Below are 22,702 nucleotides of genomic sequence, written 5' to 3' on the forward strand. Positions count from 1 at the left end.
GGCCATTGGGAAGCTTCCAGTAATGGTACATACGTTGTACCTGCTCTCGTGGTAGCTATCAGTCTCAGCGGACTGGCATTTTAAGTTGTTGGTTAATGTAATTTCAAGGGGAAAAAAAAAAAAATACAGAACTTGAATGGAAAGCAATGAGCCAGGGATGAGGTTGGTGGGAGCAGTGGCCACCCAGGGGAAAGGAGCCCTGTTTTGTCTTGCATTTCATGTCTTGGGCTTTTTTTCCCCTTTCAAGCTCTCTTCTAGGATTTTCTTGTTGTTGCTCATTCATTACTTGGTATTGAGACAGTATTTTGGACCACTAAAACATGGAAAAAATGTAACATTAAATCTTTGTGGAATTATCTGTTTTAAACAACTTCTGCTGTTTATGAGTTCATTAAATTCATCTTTAGCCAAAAGGCATTATTCGGCTTTCTAAAACTGATTCATGTCATTTCATAGTCAATTATATTGGAATAGTGATGAAATAAAGCAAATGTCCTCAGTGTGCATATTAATTCTGAAACTGTATTCTCCAGTTCAAGCATCGTCAAATTGAAGTGGAGAAGTACAGATCTTGAGTCTCTCGAAGAATGAATTACCAAAATAACTCTGCCTCTACCATCCCCACTATTGCCTTCATATACAGATATTTTTATGAGCTCCTTTTTTTGATTAAACTCTGTTTACCATGGTACCTTAATGGAAAGAGAAGAGCTTTCTGATGCTGAGATTTCTTTTGTTTAACTCCTGGCTATTGGTAGCAAATCCTTATCCACTTCTTTTATGCGAGTTAATTTTCTTTGAAACGAGTCAATTGTGTGCGGTGAGCTTGGCTATAGAGTGCCTGGGCTGAATCGCACTTTGCTGTCTGGGTGGTTTTTGGTGAGCAGCATGCCTTTTAAAAGGCAAAAAGATTGTACAAGGAAATGAAGTTTTAAGGATTCCTGTAAATTTTAGTGTCTAAGAGTAGTAGGATCTCAGGAAGGCTTTATTACAGTATAAAATGTGGAGTTTAGCAGCAAATTCATTCATAGCTTTTCTACTTGAATGGACTCTATCTAGTTTAATTCTCGGTGGGAAATAAAGCACCCAGGTGGGCAGCTCTGTGAGCACTTGATTTTATTGCGAGACTGTGATGAAGGAAGGTCTCAGCCCGGTGTGGGATGAAGGGGAGCGTTGCTGGCTGGTGGTCAGAGACATCCATGGCTCTCAGAGGTCCCTGCCAGTTTCCTTGGGAACGTGGTGCGCTACATTGCCAGCTCACTATCCAGAAATTCATTACACGAGAAAACTGCAGGAGTTTCATCTCTCAAATCCTGCTTTCCATTCTGCTGATCACCTCTGTAGGTTGCTGCTAAACTCTCTGCTTTTAGGTTTGGTCTGTCTTGGTTGTTACCCTGGCACCCTGGAAGGGTGCACGTGGGACAAAACAAAGGGTTCAGTCTCCTGCCTTTGCAGGCAGGTGGTATGGGCAGTAATCCTGGCCATGCTTTCCCCATGCATAAAGGAAAACATCCCTTTGTGATTACTTTTTCTTTTTTTCAGGCTGTCACTGCAGATACTATACGAAAAACCAAGCCGAATTTTTCAGCGGCTGGAAAGACACCATAGTAGCTGAAAAGAAAAGCGGGGACCTCTGGCTAGTATCCACGTAAATGTTCTTGATCACAAGGGTTCTAAGCAAGATATCTCGCTAGTTGTTTGTCACCACGTAATCAATCTTCCAGCTCCCTTTAATGCTGAATCTCCCTCAGTGCACAGGTTTGCCAAGGTACAGTCTGCCATGCTTGAGCAACTTTTCCCTTGGGAATTGCTCAGAAGTGTGTGTTCATCCTGTTGTGGGAATTAAATATATATCCTAGACCTTAAATCACCTGCATCAGAGGCTTGACTTCTGCTTGCAAGTCCTGGCTGAGTATATGCATGAATGTGCAGACTCCTTGGAGCTCCCTGTTGCTGCAGCACCCTCCCGCCGTACCCTTTAAAGCATCACTGGGTTTTCCTTTCCCTGCTTGGCAGGACGCACCAGGCTCCTCTGGGCCAGAATAGACATGACGGAGCATGAGTCACGAGTTCTCCGTGTTCTGGTATCTGGAACAAGTTTCTGAGTCTAATTTGAACCAGACACTTAGTGGGAAAGAAATGTGCCTCTGAGCCTCTGCAGATGTGTAGGCAGTCAGGAGGGGCAAATCTTAGCAGAGAGAAATGTTTTGTCTCGCTCCTAGTCAATGCTTAAGAGCCCCAAGTGTCACCAAGTGAGGCTTGAAAAAGCAGTTAAGGTATTTCACTGCCACTGGGTAAGTCTCTGAGCTCTTTGATGCATTATTAGATACAGATCTAATAGTGTGGAGGCTGGGGTACTCAACTGGTTGTTCTTCCATGCATACCTTCCCTCCAGAGGTATGGCTTTTCAAAATCATTAGTGATGGCTTTACCCAACGATTGGTCAAAGCCTTGATGTGGATCTTGCATGCATAGACAAGGAGACACACCTAAGGTCTGTGTTTCCCTGCCTTTATGTATCAGCACCATTGGAACAGCCTCAGCTCTTCGCTGTCTGCTGTCCTGTGACTCTTGTTTAGATTCGGTTGTCTCCACGGTCAATGTCTTCCTCTGACCACAGGGATTCAGCAACATCTTAAACACGCAGATGCAAGACAAAGCAACTGAGCTGTGGTCAGATGCCACTGCTGTGACAAGGAGGTCTATGTAGAAGCCTACTTTGGAAAGGCCAGCAATTAAATCCATTTTCTGCATAACTGATGAGAAAATTCTGGCTGCCTATCACTAAGCTGTAAATAAGAACGTGGTTTAGAAGGAACTTTACTCTTCCCAGAATGTGGTGCTGTATGGCTTTGGGCTGCAGATTACTTTTAAGTCTTTGCCCATCAACTTGGATGGGCATTGCCTGACTCCTACACTTTTTTTTTTTTAATTTTACCTTAACATAAATAAGTACTAATGTGCTATTCTGATATTTTTCTCCCAACCTCCACATGATTTGTAGGGAATGACAGGAACAGAGCAATGCCAAGAACTCCTTTTGCAGGGTTTTGGGGACAACACCACATGGGAGTAGACAACCATGTCCTGAAAGGCAAAGCTGACTCGTTCCAGATCGAGACAAACATTGAATCATGAATGTGTTGGCCTGCACCATCCACAGCCAAACACGAGATTACAGATAGTTCAGAGCGAGAGATCACCGTGACAGCTTGAACAGCAAGATGTGAAAAAAGGAGCAAGCTACAGATCTAATTACAGCTGCCCACTGCAGATTGGGTTGTTTAAGGTAAAGGCAAACTGGAATATCCATAAAAAGCGAGAGGAAAGTAGCTGCCCAAAGTGCTGTGTGCCAGGTCCCTGCTGAGGTGGCATCACCCCACCTTGCCTCAGGCACTGGAGCTGCAGCACTTGAGGATCTGGCCTGGAATTATTATTACATTTAGGAGCAAATTACATCCAGTTTAGGAATTTTCCAGTGAAACCCTTATTTGGTGGGAAATGTTGATCCCCTGAACCCCCAACTTTGACAGTATAATGATAATGAGAAAGCGTTCTTATATCCTGGATGGGATTTTTGGTAAGAGATGGAGACCATTACAGCATAGTTCACACTTGGGCTTAAGAAACTGAGGCTGGTATTTCAGGCTGGATTTAGGCTAGAGAGGAGCTCACCCATACCTCAGGTGCAGCTTGGTGCTTTTCCTCCCCTGAGAGATCCAGGAGGTCTCCCAGCTCCTTGTATGGACTCGGGCAGTGCTGTGAACTAAATGTTGGAGAGTATACAAGCTGGCTGGCTCCTTACAAAGCCCAAGGTGGTTCTTAGAGGCTGGAGGAGAGGATCTCCCCTGACCAGCTGGTCACGAGGCAGCCCTTAAGCACACAGAACTTGCTGGAGATTTACAACAGGTGGAGGTTAATGGGTTCACATCTGGTTTTGGCTCCACAATGCAGGGAATTAACTTGTCAGGTTTAAGCATTTGACACCTCTTACAGTTCCACAGACTCTTCCTAGCTGCAATAGTGGAAGAGGAAATTAAGCTTGATTGAATCCCCCCATGCATTAAAATGTACCATGCCTCTTTACACCCTGCTTCTAATACTTTGTCCCCAAAGCAATGATTCTTACCTCAAAACTATTTTCTTCCCTGACTTCTGGGACATTCCTAGATGCTCACCAGGGATGGCAGCTGATTAGAGAGGGATGGAAAAGAGGAAGAAACATTAACTCCTGTTTTTTCAGCTGCTCTGCAAAGGATGGCTTTTCTGCTCCATGCTGGAGGCTTAGCTGAGCGAGGCTGTCCTGCTGAAAGTGGGACAGCCTCTAGAAAGAGTGAAAGAGTTTACCCTGTTGATTAATCACAGTTCCCATTAGACTCTTAAAACTGGACCTGTCGGAAGGAATGAGGCTCTGCCACAATGTCCTCGTAATTCTGGGCTTGTTAATTGTATGGATTGTGCCATATACGTACCTTGCTGGGCTGACTTAGCCCTGACAGTAACACCTTTTGGTGACCTGTATGTGCCACACGTTGGTCCAAAAGCAAAGACACGTATTAGTGCTGCTGTTCCAAAAGAGCTTCGCCCACCAGGGTTCTATTCATAGCTGTACCCTTGAGGTATCTACTTCCAGCCCACTCCTTTGTGGAAAGATGTCTTTACCTTCTGTTTCACTTGTTATTTTTAACCAGGGCCAGAATTCAGCCAAGGATATGCAAATATGAGATAGTGAGCAGCACCTGCTCACAGCCCTTTAGTGATGGCCCTGGCCCTGCCTGCCTACAGCGGGTGTGAGACATCTTCTGGTTTGGTCCCTTCCTACCCCATCTCAACTTTGAAGATCTCAGCATCGTGCTTGGGATGATGCTGAGGCTCAGCTGCAAGTGCTTTGGCTAGTGCTGTCAGCCATGCAAATCTGCTCCAGTTAAGTAAACTGTTTAAATAGATAGACATGTACATTAATGTACCTAATATATGTACTTAAATTTATAATACAGTACTGTAATACCACGGTTACACCTATAGCAGCAGCAGCTCCATCCAGGTAGTAGGTGTATTCACATTAGTGTGGCCCTTCAAACCATGGTATGAGGTGTATTTGTGAACCATTACCTGTCCTTTTGCAACTATCTGCTGATGGGATGCAGACATCTGTAAAGTTTTGGTCTCCAGTGGCTGTAATTGCTGCTAGCTTAATACTGGCAAAGACTCTGGAATTTATTCTGTGTTTCATCTGTTGGATTTTAGTGAGGATTTTTTTCTCCATCACATTTTGCACTTATAGATGCCTTGCATTTTATGAGCCTTATGTAGAAAACGTACCACCACTGTAAGGTAGTAGTATAATTATGTTTACTATAAACTCCATCCACATTCTTCTGGTTCTAGTAATCTGTTTCTGGAGAGTAGATAGCCATATCTCTGGCAGTCAAATATATCATAACTGTGTCACGCAATTACTGTAGGAGCAGAATTGCTGTCACTTGCAGCAAGCCTGTGTTTTTACTTGTAAGAGGGTGACTAATTGGAACCACCTGCAGTCACTGAAGCCAGGAGCCTTTTGGCTTCAACACAGTTTTGCTGAGAACACTAATGCAATTACTTAGGTGAACTAATCTGTAAAGGATGTTTTTCTGTTGTCTCTGCATTAATTGTTTCCAGCTTATGGCATGGAAATGCTATTGGCCCTGGGAGGCAAAGGGGAGAAGGGAAAGAAGGAATGTCAGAACCAAATGGAAGGTTTGGATGAATGTAGGAGGTACTTGGGGTTTTTCTTCTTATTCCTACATTCATTAAATCATGGGAACAAAGGTAAAACTATTTGATTAAGTCACACTTGGTAGACCAGGCCTTGGTCTGCCACGGAGCAGCTGTGAACTATTCTATAGCTGCAGAACTTTCTTAAAATGGGTCATCCTGGTCTCCAGGTGCCTCTCACTGCTTGGGAGCAAGTCCTCAGCCTCCCTTCTGTCGCTGGTACAAAGAATTGGCTCTAGTAAAGGTGTTTGTGGGATTCCTCTCTTCCCAGAGATCCTGCAGACAGACTTGCTATCCCAAGATGCCTGCCCTGGGATCCTGTGGTTTCCCTCAAGTTGTTCTGCTGCTCCCAGTTCACTAGAACTTGGGCACCAGTAGCCTTCAGCCCAAATATTCAAGCCTTGGGAGACCATGGAGCATCTTTGGAGTTTTCTTCCTCCTGTTGCTGCTGAGTCTGGGTTGTTTGGCTTTGGCTTCCTCACCTGTGACTTAAACAAATGTTGTCCCTCCTGCCTTCCCTCCATTTGCTCTGTCTCCTCATCCTCGATCTTGCCTGACTAGACTGTAAAAGTGCTAAACATAGCATTAAGCTAGCTTGGCAAACAATCTTCAGAAGAGCACCCTCCCTGCTGGGTTGTCAGAGCAGCTTTGTGTTCAGCGAAGCATCTACCAATGTATCTCTTCCCTCATTCCGCTCCCTTGTAAGATCCATTCCATTCCTCTTGTGTTCACCTCAGAAATGCCTAGTTTTAATTTTTTCCCTCTTGGAACAATTTGTTGTCCCTCCTTTTATATCTTTCATATTTTCCCTTCTCTGTTCTAATCCCTCCCTTTGTCACTTGTGATTGTACTAATATGCTTCTTGTTGCATATCAGTTCTAGAAAACATCCAGCGTACCGTCTCTGTGTACTCTTCCTTCGGTCCCTCTGAGCAGAACTCCATCTCCAGGGAGCAGCTTGGTACGAGCAGAAACCCAGAAGGTCTCTGGAAACATCCAGAACCGTTCAATCATTCGGGTTATAAGCAGAGATTTCACACTGAAGGTGACTTCCCAGTTTGTAGGTCGCCTTCCTCAGAGGATGGTGTTGAACATCTCCAGCTGAGGCGCAGCACCAACACGGTCAGCTATCTGAGCATTGCTTGTCCGACACAGCCAGGTGCTATCAGGGAAGAGTCTGGAGTGTAGCTGAGCTACTGCTACTTGAACACCTCTCCTCTGACCGCAGATAGATGGCTAAATGCTCAGCTTCACAGAGTCAAGTATCTAAAACACTGAATATTCACAGTCTTTTTTTTTTTTTTTTTTTCTTCCAACTTCTGTGTGGGAAACATCTATGGATGGGGGTATTTTTGAGGAGAAAAAACTTGTAGAGAAGATTTGGCCATTTCCAGCACTTGTGCCACTTGAGTAAGAAGGCTCCGTACGTGGACCCTGATGCTTGAGCACATGAACTCCCTGTTCTTGAAGGGCGTGTTGGAAGCGGTGTCTGACTCTCCTATGTCTCTGAAGACTTCAACCATTCATGTCAACGCTCAGATCTGAAGGCAGCTGTACTGAAGAAATGTTCCCAGATCAAAATGACTCATTAGCAGAGGCTGGGCTGAGGCCATACTATTTTGAGTCAAGCTCCACTTGTTCCACCTCCAGCAGCCAGTCTGTTCCAGAGAGGCTGCATAGGCTAGATGACCTTTGCTCATTAACTAACACATGAACATCCCTCCCCAGCGGTAGCTTCCACATGCTGAAATTACTCACTTGACATCCAAATATTAATGGAAAATGTCTTTTTAATACTGAAAGCTATTCCCTTCTTGCATTCATGTCCAAACCGTAGCCTGTTGGATAAGCTTCTGGCATACCGCTGGTTTCTCCAAAGCAACCATCTCCTGCAAATGGTAAGCAGCTAACAGAAAAAGAATATCTGTCTGAAGCACTTGGAAGGAGAGATCACAAAGGTGCTTCACAGAAAACTGCAAATTTTAATCCCAGATAGAGAAACTAGAATTCTTCTTTGGCAATGCCTATTGCTTTACACTGGCTGTTCTTTCCAGGCATCAAAGTTTCTCCTATAGAAGCAGAGCAGGGAAGGTAGGTGTTGCAGAGTGTTGCTCATCAGGGTATTTTGCATGTTTTTGTGTGGTTTTCCTGGGATGGTCTCTCCCACTACCTGTTCCTCTTTTCTGTTCCATTTTGAAAACGAAAACTACTTGCTGTGTCAATGCTTACAGCACAGTGCCATGACAAATGGCAGTTTTGCTAAATAAAATGTAAGCAAGCTTATTTTCCTGTTTACATAAGGTTTCTTCAGGCATGTCAAGTATTTTAGTTGTGTAACGAGCGCAGTCGTTTTAATATGGTCAGACTGTATGCAGACAGTCTAGGGATTTCAGAAATCATTTCCTTAAATTCATTGCTTTTTCAAGCTTTCAGTTTGTCTATAATATTGTATGTGCTGGGTTTTCCTTTGCAGCCTACTTACCATCTGCAAACTTGTTTTAAATGTGCTACTGTATCTTGATCCGAATCCTCAATAACCAACACTTCATATGAAGTAGGAGAAGTGCCTTCACTTTGTCCTGCAGAATCAGGACTGATTTTCACTGAGCCTTGACCCAAGACCTGTCAGTCCCAGGCCACCTCATCCTTTCTGCAGAGGTGTTGGTGATCTGGACGGGATCACCTTTGAGAAGGGAAGAGACCAGCCTGGGCCAGGTCTGGGCTGGGACGTGACATCCAGAGCATCTCACCTGGCTTTGCAGAGATGGTGGCCGCAGGGCTGGCTCGAAGGGCAGGCGATGGCTGGAAGTTCCCTTTCCTGTGCACTTTCGGGAAGGTCTTGAATGGAGCACCGTGCCTTGCAAGCATGGGTCTGTCAGCATCATCTTTCTTCCCACTCCTGTTCCCTTTGTTCCCTGTGGATCTCCACACTAGGGCAGCTCTCCCCAAGCTCCTGGAAAGAGTCCTAGACTCCCCTCTTCTTGCAAAAGCCCCTTTATTTCTTGCTGGCTGTTGGAAGCTGGAGGGATTGGACTCTAATGCATCTGGATGCTGAACAGAAACGGATGGTGAAAGAGTGAGGTCATTGGAGTGATGTCAGACAAAAGCTTTTGAATGTGGTGTTAGTGGAAAAAAAGATGCAGCTGATGGTTTGCATATTAACTTGACATTTTTCCAGCTAATTCTGAATTAAAAAAAAAAAAAAAAACAAACAACAAACCAAAACCCAAACAAACAAAAAGATTGATAGAGAACTACATTATGTTGTGATGAGGAACAGTAATTCATGGTCAAAACCAAAACCAGTGTAGTACCATCATTAGGATTCTTGACTATTGCTCTACCATGTGCCTTTTTTTTTTTTTCCTTGGCTGTAGTCAACCTGTTAAATTCTAAGTGTGACCCGAAGGTCTTGAAGAAAGCATGTGTCTCTGCTTTTACTCAGAAAATATTCTGTTTCTATTGCAACCAAAAAGCCCAGGCTTTTGGCTGGGTCCTGTGGTTTTCAATGGCTGTGGCTCTCTGTGTGGTTTTGTTATTCCACCATTGGTTGTGCAATCTGGAATGCTAATACAGACCAAGAGCCAGGCATGGGCCATGCAAGCATCAGTTGGCTCCTAATTTAACATTTCTAGCAATCACTGGTAGTGATGTTAAGGCACACTGGAGCCTTAGTCCCTCTGGGACTGAACCTCCTCCAGAGTCAGCACTGATGGTCTAGTCATGAATTCCTTCAAAAATCAACTATTAATCTCAAGTTTCAATTATTTCTTCATCAGCTGTTAAACATCAACATAAATATGTGTCCGTTGCCATGTAATTAAGACGATTTTCATTTATATAACAGTGTCAGGACTTGCTATACTTCCTGCTACTCTGAAAAGTGGGAGAACGTGGGTGTGGGCTGGTAAATGGAAAAAATTCTTTTAAGTGCTTCCTCCACCATGAGTTCAGCAGCACCACGTACATAAACTGTGGGGAACAAATCCAGGTCCAGCGTGGACAGATGTAGGTCTCTGGGCATCACTCTCTCTAGCTGTTCTTGCAGGAAAACAGCCCAAAGGTCTGGAGCTCCTCCAGGCTTTTTAGAGGCTGGCTGCCTTTCCTCTGGGCCACTCTTGAGGCAAAAAACCCTTTCATCTTTTTTAACAATGGGCTTTTAGCTTTAAGGGGTCTTCTTGAATTTGCCTATCCACAGTAGTGATTGCAGATTGAAAGTGCCTCTATTCTTGTGTGAGGGTAAAAGACTTATTTCTGTGTTCCCCTCTCTGTACTGGGTTACTCCTATATCCTCTTGGGTTTTTCCCTGTGGTTCCTCCAAATCACAATGTATTTCAAGGTCAAAGAAAGAAGGGCTCTTGACAACTGCTATTCCTTTGCTGTAACCTTCCACGCTGACTGAGAAACTGTCAGTCAGCAGGACCTGGGCTTGTTGTCCCCAAACATTCAAACAAGAATTTATAGGAGGAGAAAGTGAGGAGAGAGAGAGAGAGAGAGAGACAAAGGAGGCTTCCTTAAAAATTAACTTAAAAAATACAATGACTGGGGTGCTGAGAGAATTTAAAGAGAAATGCCCAATGCCCCAGAGCTCTTGGATGAATTCCTGGGGGCTGCACAAGGTGACTAGAGAGTTAATGAGGAACTTGGATATTGGCTTCCAGGATGGATTTCTCTTTTGAAGGTCTGCTAGCTGCTTCCTCAGTTTGGTGAACCTCCTTGCAGACCTGTCTTACGCAGCCATAGTCTGCTCCAGCTAAAAGTGATGCCAAAACCTTCTATAAGAGCTGAAGGAGACACAAAACAAGGTTATTTCTGCATACCTGTGCTGGTCCAAATTCTGTTGAAATTAAGAGAAAGCTTTTGTTTCAGTATTTTGTCTCTAGATTTCTGCAGTTTAGTCTCTGCCTTGTAGGAGGAATTATAGCTGCTAAATACCAAGGGGACTGAGATCCTCCAGCCCTTTCTCCTAGTAAAATGATCCCACCTTTTATGCGACATTTGACTTGTCCAACCTTTTCCTCTGATGTGAAAAACATGCTGACAGTAATGAAAGCTGCTTAGTTTCTGCAGGAATTATTGCTTCAGTTTGGTGCCACTGTAAATTCTGGCATGCTTTTACAGGGAAGACGTCTGGAGTTTAGTTTATAGAAGAAAATTAACAATAAGCACAGAAGACTGATAAGAAAAGCTCTGCTTGCTTTTGAGCCAAGCAATTAAAAAACTGGAGAAATTGTAAGTCAAAGGAAATTTCCCTAGTCATCTAGATTCTAATTTTGTTGCTACAAATGAATTTAATTAAATGGAATTTTGAAAAGTTGAAAATTATACTTAGGGGAAAAAGAGCAGCTGTCGCTCAACCACACTTTTAGAGGTAATATTGCATTAAGGTTTATATTTTAATGTGTTTTCCTCCTAACTGCAGAGACCATAAAATCTGCGCGCTCATCTTTCAGAGTGAGGACAATTTAATTTCTAATACCGAGAAATGAGACATAGAGCAAAGGCACTGGGATGTGTAGGAAAGATGATCCTCGAAGGTGACAGCGAGCCATTGTACAGCCAGTTTCCATAGCATGAGGCAATGACTTTATGACCATCTATGATGTTAACACTGAGCCTCTGGCTGTAGCCTATGAAAATGTGAGAATTAAACACCTTCTAGGATTACACTTGGCCAATCATGCCATGTAATGTGGGAGTGTAATGAAGTCAATGAAATTTGGACAGGTCCAAATGGACAGTGCATGTGTTTCAAGCATGGGAGGCAGCCAACCAAACCCATCTCTCCTGTCTCCTAAAGGAAAAACATCTACTAAGCAGATGAAGATTTTTTTTTTTCTTTCATCTTCTGCATGTGATCCTGTTACACCGTTTAAAGGTACCACTGGTCATCACCCGATAGCATCCCGTTTTGCATTGGATCTGTGAGTCTTTGAGGTCATGGGTTCTTCTGGAGCCCTGGAGGGGGCAGGGATGTGGCTGGTAAAAGCCTTGGCTTTCACATGATGTGCTTGAGGTAGAGGTGGGCAGTTCCCAGGTAGGCAAATGAGATGACAGTATTTTCAGGGCACCGAATGACAGTAACAAACACAAACTGTCTGCCCAGAAGAATCCCTCAAAGTGGGGACTGGCTGTGTCTTGCCAGAAAGCCCAGTTTCTGGCAGAAAGCGTTGTTTATAGAGGGCCAGTTTGGGGACGTGTCCTCAGGCCCATCCTGTATATATCTGCCTTTATTTTAATTGGGTAATTGTTGGCTCTGGAAATGTTTCATTCTAGTAATTACAGCTTTTGTTTGTTCCTCCGTCTCAAACACGTGGTGTGAGGGAGGCCTTGTTACTTCTTAAGGGCTTCTCTCTCATTACTGCTTTTCTTCTCTCCACCTGTGTCTTTGGCAATCCCCTCTTAAAACACATCGGGTGCTCCTAAATCCCCTTAAATTGACTTGAGTGGTAGTTTGGTGAAGCAGACAAGAGTGGGTTTGGATCTGGAAGACTTATTTCCCATGTCTGCTTGTTTTTCTGGATGTTCTTGAAGAGCCTCAATTTGCTTAAACCCTTTTAACAGATAAGGCTGCTGCTTATTTCTTTTAAACATTTTGAAGATCTCCAGCTACAGAATTTACCGGTTAATGACTTTGATGTCTGGATCTACAAAGGTGGTGGTGTAGCTCCTTCTCTGTTGCTGCTCCTTCAGATGTCAGGTAATGGCTGAGTGCTGCGTGTTATGGCTTTGAAAGCCATCTTCCAGTATGATTTCCAGACTCCAAGCTCTTTCGTTGTTGGTTAGACAAAGTTATCAGTGAGGGAGGATGGCAACAGCTAGCTGACAGCTACTGCATAGAGCATTGCTGGAGATCCCAGGGGAGCAGCATTCCTCCTGGGTGTGCTCCTTGGGAAATGAGTCTGGGCAGGTATTTATTTTAATGCCATGTAACAAAATGCCTTGACAAACTACCGTGGTCTTCTGAAGCCCTCCTTTTTCATGGCGATGTGCTATTTCAAAACGGAGGGAGCAGATTTTTGTTATGGAAGGTGATGCTCATAAGCAAATGCTGACATGAAGGAACAAATGAATTCACGTTCAAGCAGAAAGTCAGGAGGTGACGCTTCGTGCTCTGCAGCCTGCGGTCGCCACCCTGTGCGCAATGCCAGGTGTCTGGCCATTAAAGTATTGAGGTGACAGAAGGACAGAGCTCCTCATAAAGAGCACTGACAAGACAAAAGACCCGCTGGAGAAAGGAGCTAAATTTGGCTGTATATATGGATGACTCACACAGAAATATCATCCATTTATAGGTTGTCTCTTGGATAGTGACTGGTCCAATTCTCCCTGGAGCCAGTGGAAATACTTACAGGGATTTCAGTGGGCGTTCAACTTGGCCGTAGGGAATATTTTTCCCTTTGTAGCTCCTTGGTTTTTGTTGAATTGTTTCTTCCAAGACTGCGGAGTGTTAATCGGCAGCAGTGCGATGAGGCAGGCACGTAATTCTTAAAGCATCGTTGCTTCTGCTAATGATGAAAAGCCACTTTGTGCTGAAATCATGTCTGGGCACTGGGAAAACAGGGCTCGAAGCAGATGTTGGTGCAGTGCAGCCTGGAGATTGCTGCAGGGAGATGTTGCTTAATCACCCCTCAAAACAGCATCTGCACATGTGCGCTGCTGAGCAAAAGCTGTGGGGCTGGAGAGGGACCCGGATGGCGCTGGGAAGGAAAGGTAGAAGGCTGGAACAGGCAACAAGTGATGGGTCAGGAAAGGATGGGGTGTTTTGAGGACACCAGGCAATGCTGGGGAGGAGCTGCCCTTTGTCCCAAAGGAGAAAACTAAGACTAAACAGCACAAGATTTGAGTTTCCCAATGGAAGAGCAGGGAATTGGCAGGGGGCTGTTCACGGAGCAGCAGCCCCACCAGTGACCCCCCCCACCAGGTGAGCAGCAAAACCAAAGGAAATCTCAAGGGCTTTCCTCCTCTGCCAGGCAGCAGAGCGTGGCCGGGACCCCCCCTCAGTGCTGATGTTTGCAGAATGACTCCCCATGTCACCGCACGATGAAACCCGGGGGCAAGGCAGCTCCTTTGGAGCAGGAGAGCCAGGAGAGGCACACACAGTCCTCCCAAAACCAGCCGCCCCACGGCCAGCAGGGCACAGCCCTGCACAATGGCCCAGGGGACGGCTCCCTTCCAAGTTCAGCAGTTAAAGGAAATGATCATATCAAGAAAGGAAACCCCCTTAACATCAATATGAGAATTAATCTGCACATAATTCAGAGCACTTGTGATTCTTAGCTTGCAGCCATTGTTTCTGACTCGCGGAAAGGCTGCTTGCTTTGGGCCTTACCGCATATGCAAGGAAGCACAAGCTGTTTGCAAAGGCTGTGGGACAATTTTGAAGTTGGAAATTTACCATATAATTATTAAGCATTTCAGTTGTCAGCACAAAGTTTATTAATAACCAGGTGGAGTCATGCATGTGGGTGACTACCACTTTTTTGAGGTAGCATTTAGGACTACTATTTTTATCATCATTGATAATTGCCCCACAGCAAAATTATTCATATATTAAAAAAAAAAAAAAAGATAGCTGATTCATGGTGCGTCCAGAGCATGTTTGAAGTGTGGTGCAACCAGGTGTGGGCAAAAAAACCCCAACAACTGATGGAATCTAGTATAAAACAGATGGGCATAATTGTCCCAAGTACAAGAAAGCCACCTAAACCAGAGACTTGGAGAAGCAGGCACTGAAGACACAGCAATGTGCAGGAGAGGAGAATGTGATGCAGCAGAGTAGCTCAGTGTGTTATCAAGTCTGCGTGATAATGGGATGAAGTATTGGTGGTGACTTTGGATGTTCGGTTTTGTTCTCAGGAATATCTTTCCCATCAAAGTAAATAACAATATATGGGCATGCCACATGTATGGTGAGTTGTGAACTAAATTTGCCTGGATTCTCCAGCTGAGCTGTCGGGGCAGGATGGTGCCCGTGCAGTGCTGGGCCCCGCTCATGCACTGAAGGATGAGAAGGAAAACGCAGCCGTCGGGAGCGGCTGGGGTGCAGGGAGCAGTCGGCGTTTTTGGGCAGCTCTGGTGAGCAGCAGCCCGTGCTGCAGCACATGGCGAGGGGAGCAGAGGAAAGGACTAGCAGGAGGTGGCAGGAGGCACCTCTGGAAACACAGAGATCAGACTCCACATTAGGGAGAAGAATGAAAAGTTAAAACACGAATGGAAAGAAGAGGCAAGAAGTGATGAGGTAATTCGGAGCCATGTACAGTAGAAGTCTTCCCCTCCCCAGGTGCTGCTGAAGATGTGGCGGGGTACGGCTGCAGGAGCAGGGGATGGCTGCAATCCAGCGAGTACAAGGGATGAACTTGTTTTAACAACAGAACAAAACTTTGAAACAGCCAAACTGCACTGGGTATCCTCAAAATTCCTTAAATCAGCACGATCTCGGTGTCCAAAATGTAAGAGGTTTTCTCATGGCTATAACTATGGCTTTGTGGTTCAAAAAAAACCCCAAACCCCAACCCAAGTCAAGAGCTGAGTCCATCTGCTTCCAGTGCCTATGCAACAAGAAGGTTCTTGCTCTTCATGTGGTTTAATTCCCAAGGTTTTAGTTTCTTTGTTATGAAAGTACAAAGCCCCCAAATATTTAAAAAAAAATGAATCATTATGCCTGCATTCTTATTATCAAACTATAAATGAATATTGTGCCCAAAGCTTAAGCGCGCTCTGCCCAGCAAGCTGCTGTCTAACTAGGCCAGGTGTTTCCACCCAAACTGCCTTAGGAGAGGCTGGAGAGCAGCATTCCTGTCCTGCAGTGCCAGTGCTAATCTCTTAGGTTTTCCCAGAGGTGGGAAAGTTCCCTGGTTCCCCTTCCTCTACCATTGCTCTTGGAGAATGACCTGAGAAAAATCCTGATTTTTATTTTTTTTAATCTTTTTCCTGGGAGGGGAGTAAAATAAAAAAAATGTTTTTGGAAAGGGGAAGGAGCTTGCTACCTGCAGCCAGTCTTGGTGGGAGCAGGGAGAAGGATGCTCCCTGGGCTGACAATAAAACATCCGATGCTGGCATAAAAACTTAAGGCCTCTTTTATAAGGGTAGTTGCACCGAGTTACACCAAATTATATTATTATTATACCGAATTACACATGAGAAGAGTAGTTACTCTGACTCGGTGCAGAGCCAGGTGACCAGAAGACGGAGTGACACGGAGTGACACGGTCCCCTGAGCTGCAGCAGAGATTTTCCTGCCAGACTGCAGGCAAAGTGCCGGCAGCACTGCCACCTGCGGGCAGAGCGCTGCCAGCGCGGCACCCAGCCATGCTCCCCCCCCCCCCGACTGCTTAACATTGCTTTTGCAATGCCATGAGGGAGAAGGGGGGGCTTTTTAAACCCAATTTTGTAAAAAAAATTGGTGATGCGGGTTGGAGCTCCAGCCTGGATGGAGGTATTGGGTGGTGCTGGGGAAGTAGGGCTGGAGGGAAAGCTCTGGGCTTTAACCAGCTCCAGAAAAAGGGGTTTAAGCTGTTCCTCAATTCCCGTGCTGCCTGACAGCACCCTACATGCTGCAACAGAGCAGCGATTCCAGTGCATTTCCAAGGAGGCCATCTGGAAACCGGGGCTTAATCTCAGCCTTCTGCTCATAAATGTTTGCGCGTGTTTACTTGCCCCCGAACCTCTTCTCCAAACAGCGTCAGCAATTAAACTCCATCCCAGCGTTTCTGCTCTGAGGCCGCCCCTGCTAACCCAGGCTAAGGTGAAAAAGCAATGCAATATTAACGGGAGGTGACGGCTGCTGCGGGCCAGCCTTCCTCCTGGCGTTACGTGACCCGCTGGGTGTTGTTTGGGAGGCTGGTTGGGGTTCGCTGCAGGTGCGTGCTGGCCCAAACTGCCTCTCGGGCAGCTCCGTATCCTCTCCTTGTTTTTGCTGCTCTCCTGGGGATTTGGGGAGGCAATCTAACCTCTAATCCAATTGTTGTGGGAGCTTAATTATGCTCGGAGTCATGCTAGAGAGAAATAAAAATCTCCCGGCAGAGCGGCTGGGGCTCAGAACTGCTTCCTTGGCAGGTTCCTCCTGCCCCGGGCCCCGTGCCAGCTGAGGATCCTATTAGGAGAGGGAGGAGGAAATTGTTCAGCCTTAAATAGCCACTCTGATAAAGTCCACTTGGTCCGTGTAGCCTCAGATCTACCCACAGAGGGGTTAACTGTGCGTGGCTTCTCCACTGTGGGCATGGCTGGGTGTTCTGCCTCTCCTTCAGGTGTGGATGGGGAGTTGCCACAATGAAGCGGTTTTTAATGGGAGATGGGAAACCCAGTTTCTCAAACGCTTTTATGCAAATGTCCTGATTTGATTTCACTCTGGTTGGGAAATCCCGAAATCAGAAGGAATTAAATTAAATTCCTACACAAATGTTAGCGTCGGGGATGAAAGGTTCCTTCCCTCCTTGGATTTAAGCTGCAAATTCAAGTGTATAGTCTAAATCAGGTGGAAAAGGAACGTGATTCCCAGTGAATGGTTACCGGATCTTGGGCTGTTTGATCGTGTGGCACAAGGACCACGCACGTGAGCTTTCTCTTATTTGACGAGGTTTGATTTGGGATGGATGGAGAAAGGCAGAAGCTGTCGATGTGCTGAAGTCCCTGTGCCCCAGTGGTGGGTACACGGTGGCTCCTAAGCAGTTTTACTGAGAATTGAGGCCAAAAGCACCTCGTCATTCCTGCACCTCCTTCCTCACATGCACCGGCAGCAGCTGCTGCCGGAACAAGGAGGATGTGTCGTTTCCTTGAAAATGAGAACGGGGCTTTGCTCTCCTGGGAGCTCGGTAGTTGTATCCCAAGATATTCATCTGAGCCTGGGCTCAGAGTGAGGGCTGCTGCTCCTCACTGTCGCCGTACGGGAAATTTTGACTTCAGTGAACAGTGTAACTTCATGGTAGCCACGATGGCCATGCGCTAAGGGATCGCAGCCGGGTGTGGAGCTGCCCTCCTTCCCCCCCCCGCCATGCCTGCAGGAGATGGGCTGCTGCCTGCGTTAGCTTCCCACCCCCTCCCCACCAAATCCAGGCCTTTTCTCCAAAAGACCTGAACCCAGGAGTTGACCCAAGGAGACCCAAATGTTGACCCAGGGAGAAACAGATGGGCAGCGCAGCCCGAGAGCTGCCTCTGCCCGGCCCATGGCTCACCCAGGAGCAGGAGCTGGGCAGCGGGGCAGGAGCCAGCCCAGAAGGATGGCTGGAGCCTGGTTTCCCCAGCTCTGAGCAAGAGGTCCCTCTGGTGGGGATCTCTGCTCAAAAGTAAGTCCAAAGCAGCGCTTGGACCTCTGACTGGCAGCTCCCTGCACCCCTGGACCTGCTCCCCATGGGCAGTTTTGAAAACCTACGAGTTTGTCCATCTTAGCCCATAGCAAGCAGGGGAAACTCCCGCTTTGGGGCTGATTTCTGACACCCCTCTTAGTTCACTGCTCCTCCTCACTTAACCCTTCCTTGCCGGGCCCTTTGGCCACTCGCTGGCCAACGGCCTTGGCTTTATCGCACAACACCGCCCTGCTTTTGCAAACACGCCGGAGGATTTGGCCAGCGTGCGGCCGAGGAGCCCTGCCAGCGCTGCCCGGGCAGGGCCGGCAGATAAGCAGCGAGTGAAGGGATCCAGGCTTTTTTTTTTTTCCGTGTACGAGGGTGGTGGGGGCTGGCAGCATCTCCCTCCCTTGCAGCGCAGCAGGCTCGCCCCACTGACCCACAGCAGGACCGTGGCTGGCAGCCAGGGCTCCGCAAGGCTGCGGGGTCGAGGCAGTGGTGCGTGCCCCGCTCTTCTCTAATTGCAGTTTCCTTACTGCCAAAGTAACCCGGGAGGAAAAGCAGGACACCTGGCTTATTTTCCAGGCAGAAAACTGCCAAGGAGAAGTGTTTGCTTTATACTTTGAAGAAGCAATTGCTGATAGCACAGCAAACTATCTCATTACAGAGGTCAGCAGGGAAGTTTTTCTCTGCACTTGCTGGGAGAGGGAGAAATCACCTCTCCCCGGCTTCGGATGCGTTGTCCGTCGAGCCTTGAGTGTCGTGGCTTGCCTCGCTTTGTTTATGATTTCTGTGATGTCCCCACCCTGCGTCCAAGGGCTTGGCAGCCTTGGGGAGGGAAGGCAGCCGCAGGCAGCCGGGTGGGAATGCTGCGGGACAATGCAGGCACAGGGTATCCAAGTGCTCGCGCTGGGCCAAGGTCAGCTATTGTTCCAGGGATTATAAATAGCCGTGCTGGTAACAACACAAAACTGAGCCTGGAAATAAAAGCTTCGTTTCTTCTTTAGCTCTGAGGTGAGGAAAGTGGAACAAGTTACAAGGCAGCGGCAGGGTGAGAAAGGAGCGTCTCCAGGAACGCCCCACCTGCAGATCACATCTATAAAACATGGTTATAAAGTTATGCCTGAATTTCCTGCTTGTGCCAATAATGAGGGTTTTTTTTTTTTTCCTGCAAACTGCAACAGGTAAATCTGCTCTGAGGAGAGATGTAAAATAGTTAAGTGTGGTTTCTCCTGTTATAAAGAAATGTGACATTTGTACCTGAGCGTATGTGGCAAAGTCAAAACAGGCTTTAAATTATAGAAGTGGGAGATGAAAAACTACTTCTTATGTAATGTTCCTGCAAAATCAGGTTCAGAAAAATAAAGCAAGCTTCTCCTTGACTAATTTCCAGATGCAAGTATTGGGAAGTGATTTTCTTTTTTTTTTAATAGTATGGTCAAAATCTAGTAAAACCGAAATCCTCATTGCATTTATCCCTTGGGTGAAAGTATTGACTTTGCCACTTCGAAGAGGGCCTGGCTGTGTCAGGGCCAGGACTGCTCCGTGGGGTGACTGTCCTCTGCACTGCAAATTCAAGGATGCTAAAAGTGAAAACCGTTCTTGTTCAGCGGCTCCTGGTGCCGACTTGCAGCATATTCGACGTGGTCTGTGGTTGCAGTCTCATTCCGACTGACCTTGGCTAAAAGGGTTAATCCTTCACTAAATCTTTACGTGCTACTGTCTGACTCTGGATTTTCCACGTTGCTACCCAACGTGATGGGGTGGCTTTGGGACACTAGAGGAGCGGGGTATCCCTTTTTATTAGGGTTCTTCTTTCAAAGGAGGGGCAGATAGCAACCTAACACCAAGAGACTTTCAATCCATGTTATGTCTGCTCTGCAGCCAGAGGACATCTGCATTTTAGGCGCACTCTAGAAAGAAGGCACAATCCAACAGGTAGGATGCTGCCTGGACCAAGGGAAACCTGGGTTCAATTGCAGGTTATCATGGGACTTACAGCAAGATACTTCGTCTTTCTAGTGCCCACATCCTGAAATTAATTTTATTGAAACAATGTTGTGAATCTAGTCCCCCAACTCCAACTCTCATTTCTCCAGCTGGGCATTTCACTTGAAAGTAATTACCACCCTAAACCCCATCCATGCTTTCTAAATCATGTATGCTTTGAAGCAAAAAGACAGCACAGATTAATTTTCATTTAGGTAAAGGGTGGAAGGTATGTGCAGATCCTAAACTGGCTGCGAAAAGGTAGTTTCAGAGAAGGTGCATAAAATTAATGTCTATTGGTGTGACAGCATGAAGTAGTTTCACGCCTTCTCAGAGCCTTTATCCACATTCATTGTGCAGCTGTTTTTCTTCTATTAGAGCATTTGCTTATTTCTAGAAAAGGACTGAAAACCTGGACTTGCATCTCAGGCCCTTTTTGTGAACCAGAAAGTGTCACAGGTACTTTTGCTTGTGCTTTTTTAACTGGATTGCGGAAGATGAGATGACATGGTCTGTGCCATTTAGCAATGACACTGCTGTGATCGTGTGTGCAACCAAATGGAAAGCTGTGCACTTAGGCTTCAAAACTCTGATTGCAAGAAAAGTGCTCTGAAAGCTTTGATTGTATTAATTACAGCATTACTGCACATTATAGCTTCAGTGCATGTGTTAGTTTATATCTTGTTTTCCTCTGTCTTGCAAGCCCAGAAGAGATATAATTACAGCACATCTTTCCTTTTTAAGTTTCCTGCTGGGATATTTTCTGCTTGAAATCAATGCCTGCCAGTGTGCCTGTGAAATTTCCTGAGGAAGTAGTTTAAACGGTGCTGTAAAAACCAGGACTGATTTAGTAAGCAGGAGCAATCCAACATTGTTTCCAGAAACCCATAGCACTGAGGGAAATGGAGGGCAGAGGGGCTGGGGAGCTCGTGCCCATCGGCTGCTGGTTGCACTGCTCTGCAAATACCTGCATGGGAATGAAGATAAGTGGGGAAAAAGGGACACGGATACTGAGCAATGCAGATGCAGGACATCAGGAAGGATTGTCCTCTTCAGTGTCAAACAGGAAGGTCTAATGAAGCGAGGGAAATAGCATTATTGCTTCAAACTGCTCTGCTTACAGAAGGCGTCCTCGTCTCGTTAGCACAATCTAGAGTCACATTATGGGAAATAGCAGAATAACCCTCTTTTTATCTCTTCCAACTGTCTCCATTGTCTTATGTTAGGATGCACCCATCCCAATAGCGAGGCTCGGTTTGCAATCCTAATCTTTGCTGCCACGTACTTGGCATCAGCAGCAAGTGGGAGAGCTCCCCAATGCTGCTTCCCATAGGGAGCACGAAGCCAAGCAATAAAGATCTGTTTCTTACTCTCCTGTCATCATTCCCTTGCTGTTATGTGCCCAGAAGCGGAGGATGGCCCTTTGGCAAAGCCTGGGGCTAGCACTGTTATTTGCAGACTCACCGACAGCATTTCTGATGGGAGGACAGACCGCAGCCGGGAGCGCTGCCAGGTTTGGGGAGGAGGGGATAGAGATCGCCCCACTTTAAATGTCTCGCACAGGTCTCGGGTTGCTGCCCTGGGGATGTCGGACTGGAGTGGGTGGTCTGGAGGGTCCCTTCCACGTGTGGTTGTGATGGGCACTTTTATGCAATGCCTCTCCTAAGCGCTCGAGCCGCTGTCATAAGAGCATCTTGGTGTTATTGCGGCTGGGTGGGAGCATTTGCACCCTGCTGCGATGGCACCGAAGGAGCTGGTGCTCGAGGTGGAAGCTGAGAGCAAAGGGCCAGCTTCTCAGCCAGACCTGGGCTCTCACTTCTAGAGTTATGGATATGTTTTACATCAATTCGCCATCAGATGGAGCAGTTTTGGAAGCAAAGATCAGAATTGTTCCCCTTCCACACTGCCTGAGCCCAGGATCCGGGCAGCGTGCTATAGCATCCTGCTCTCGGCATCAGTGAATCTTCAATTATATGTCTGTGCGCCTTTATCTGCAGGGTGAAATAACGCGTTCGCAAATAATTGCCAATAGTTTGGTAGCCCTGGTGCTCTCTTGGGAAGTCCAAGATGCGGCTTTCATTTTCTTCATGCAAAAAAAAGGAATTGAGCCTGGACCACTGACTGCTGTGTGAGTGTGGGGTTGACCGTGACTGCACCTTGAGAGAAGCCGGGTCTGCAGAAAGAAAACCGGGGGGATGCCGTACTGGGGCCATGGGTACTGCAACAATTTGGGGCATGTGCAGAAATTAAGTGCTTGGTGATGTTTCAGGCAAGGTGTTAAAGTGCTTCCCCGGGTGAGCGAGCAGGGCAGTAAGGGTTTTCAGGGTCGTAGCCTGGGTCTGAAGTGCACAAAATGAGAGCAGAGTATGGGTCCGATGGACTTGGGGATGCCTCTGGCATGTTGGGAGACTCAGCCAGGTCTCCTGCCCCATGCTTCAAACACAGACCTGCCCTGTCTCACCTGCAGCATCACCCTGGTTTTGTTTCTGTGGATGTTTGTTCAATGCAGCCAGTCTGCGCTGCTTTGCTCCAAGAGGCCACAACAGCAAGAATCAGCTTTTTAGGGCAGATATTTGAGCTGTGCTCCAGGAACTCACTTAGTAGTATTTACTTTGACGCTGCAAGAGTAGTACATAAATAAGTACCTCTATATTTAGGCATTGGTGCATAAAG

This window comes from Harpia harpyja, chromosome 20 (genome assembly GCF_026419915.1).
Source record: "Harpia harpyja isolate bHarHar1 chromosome 20, bHarHar1 primary haplotype, whole genome shotgun sequence".
In the NCBI taxonomy this organism is placed as follows: Eukaryota; Metazoa; Chordata; class Aves; order Accipitriformes; family Accipitridae; genus Harpia; species Harpia harpyja.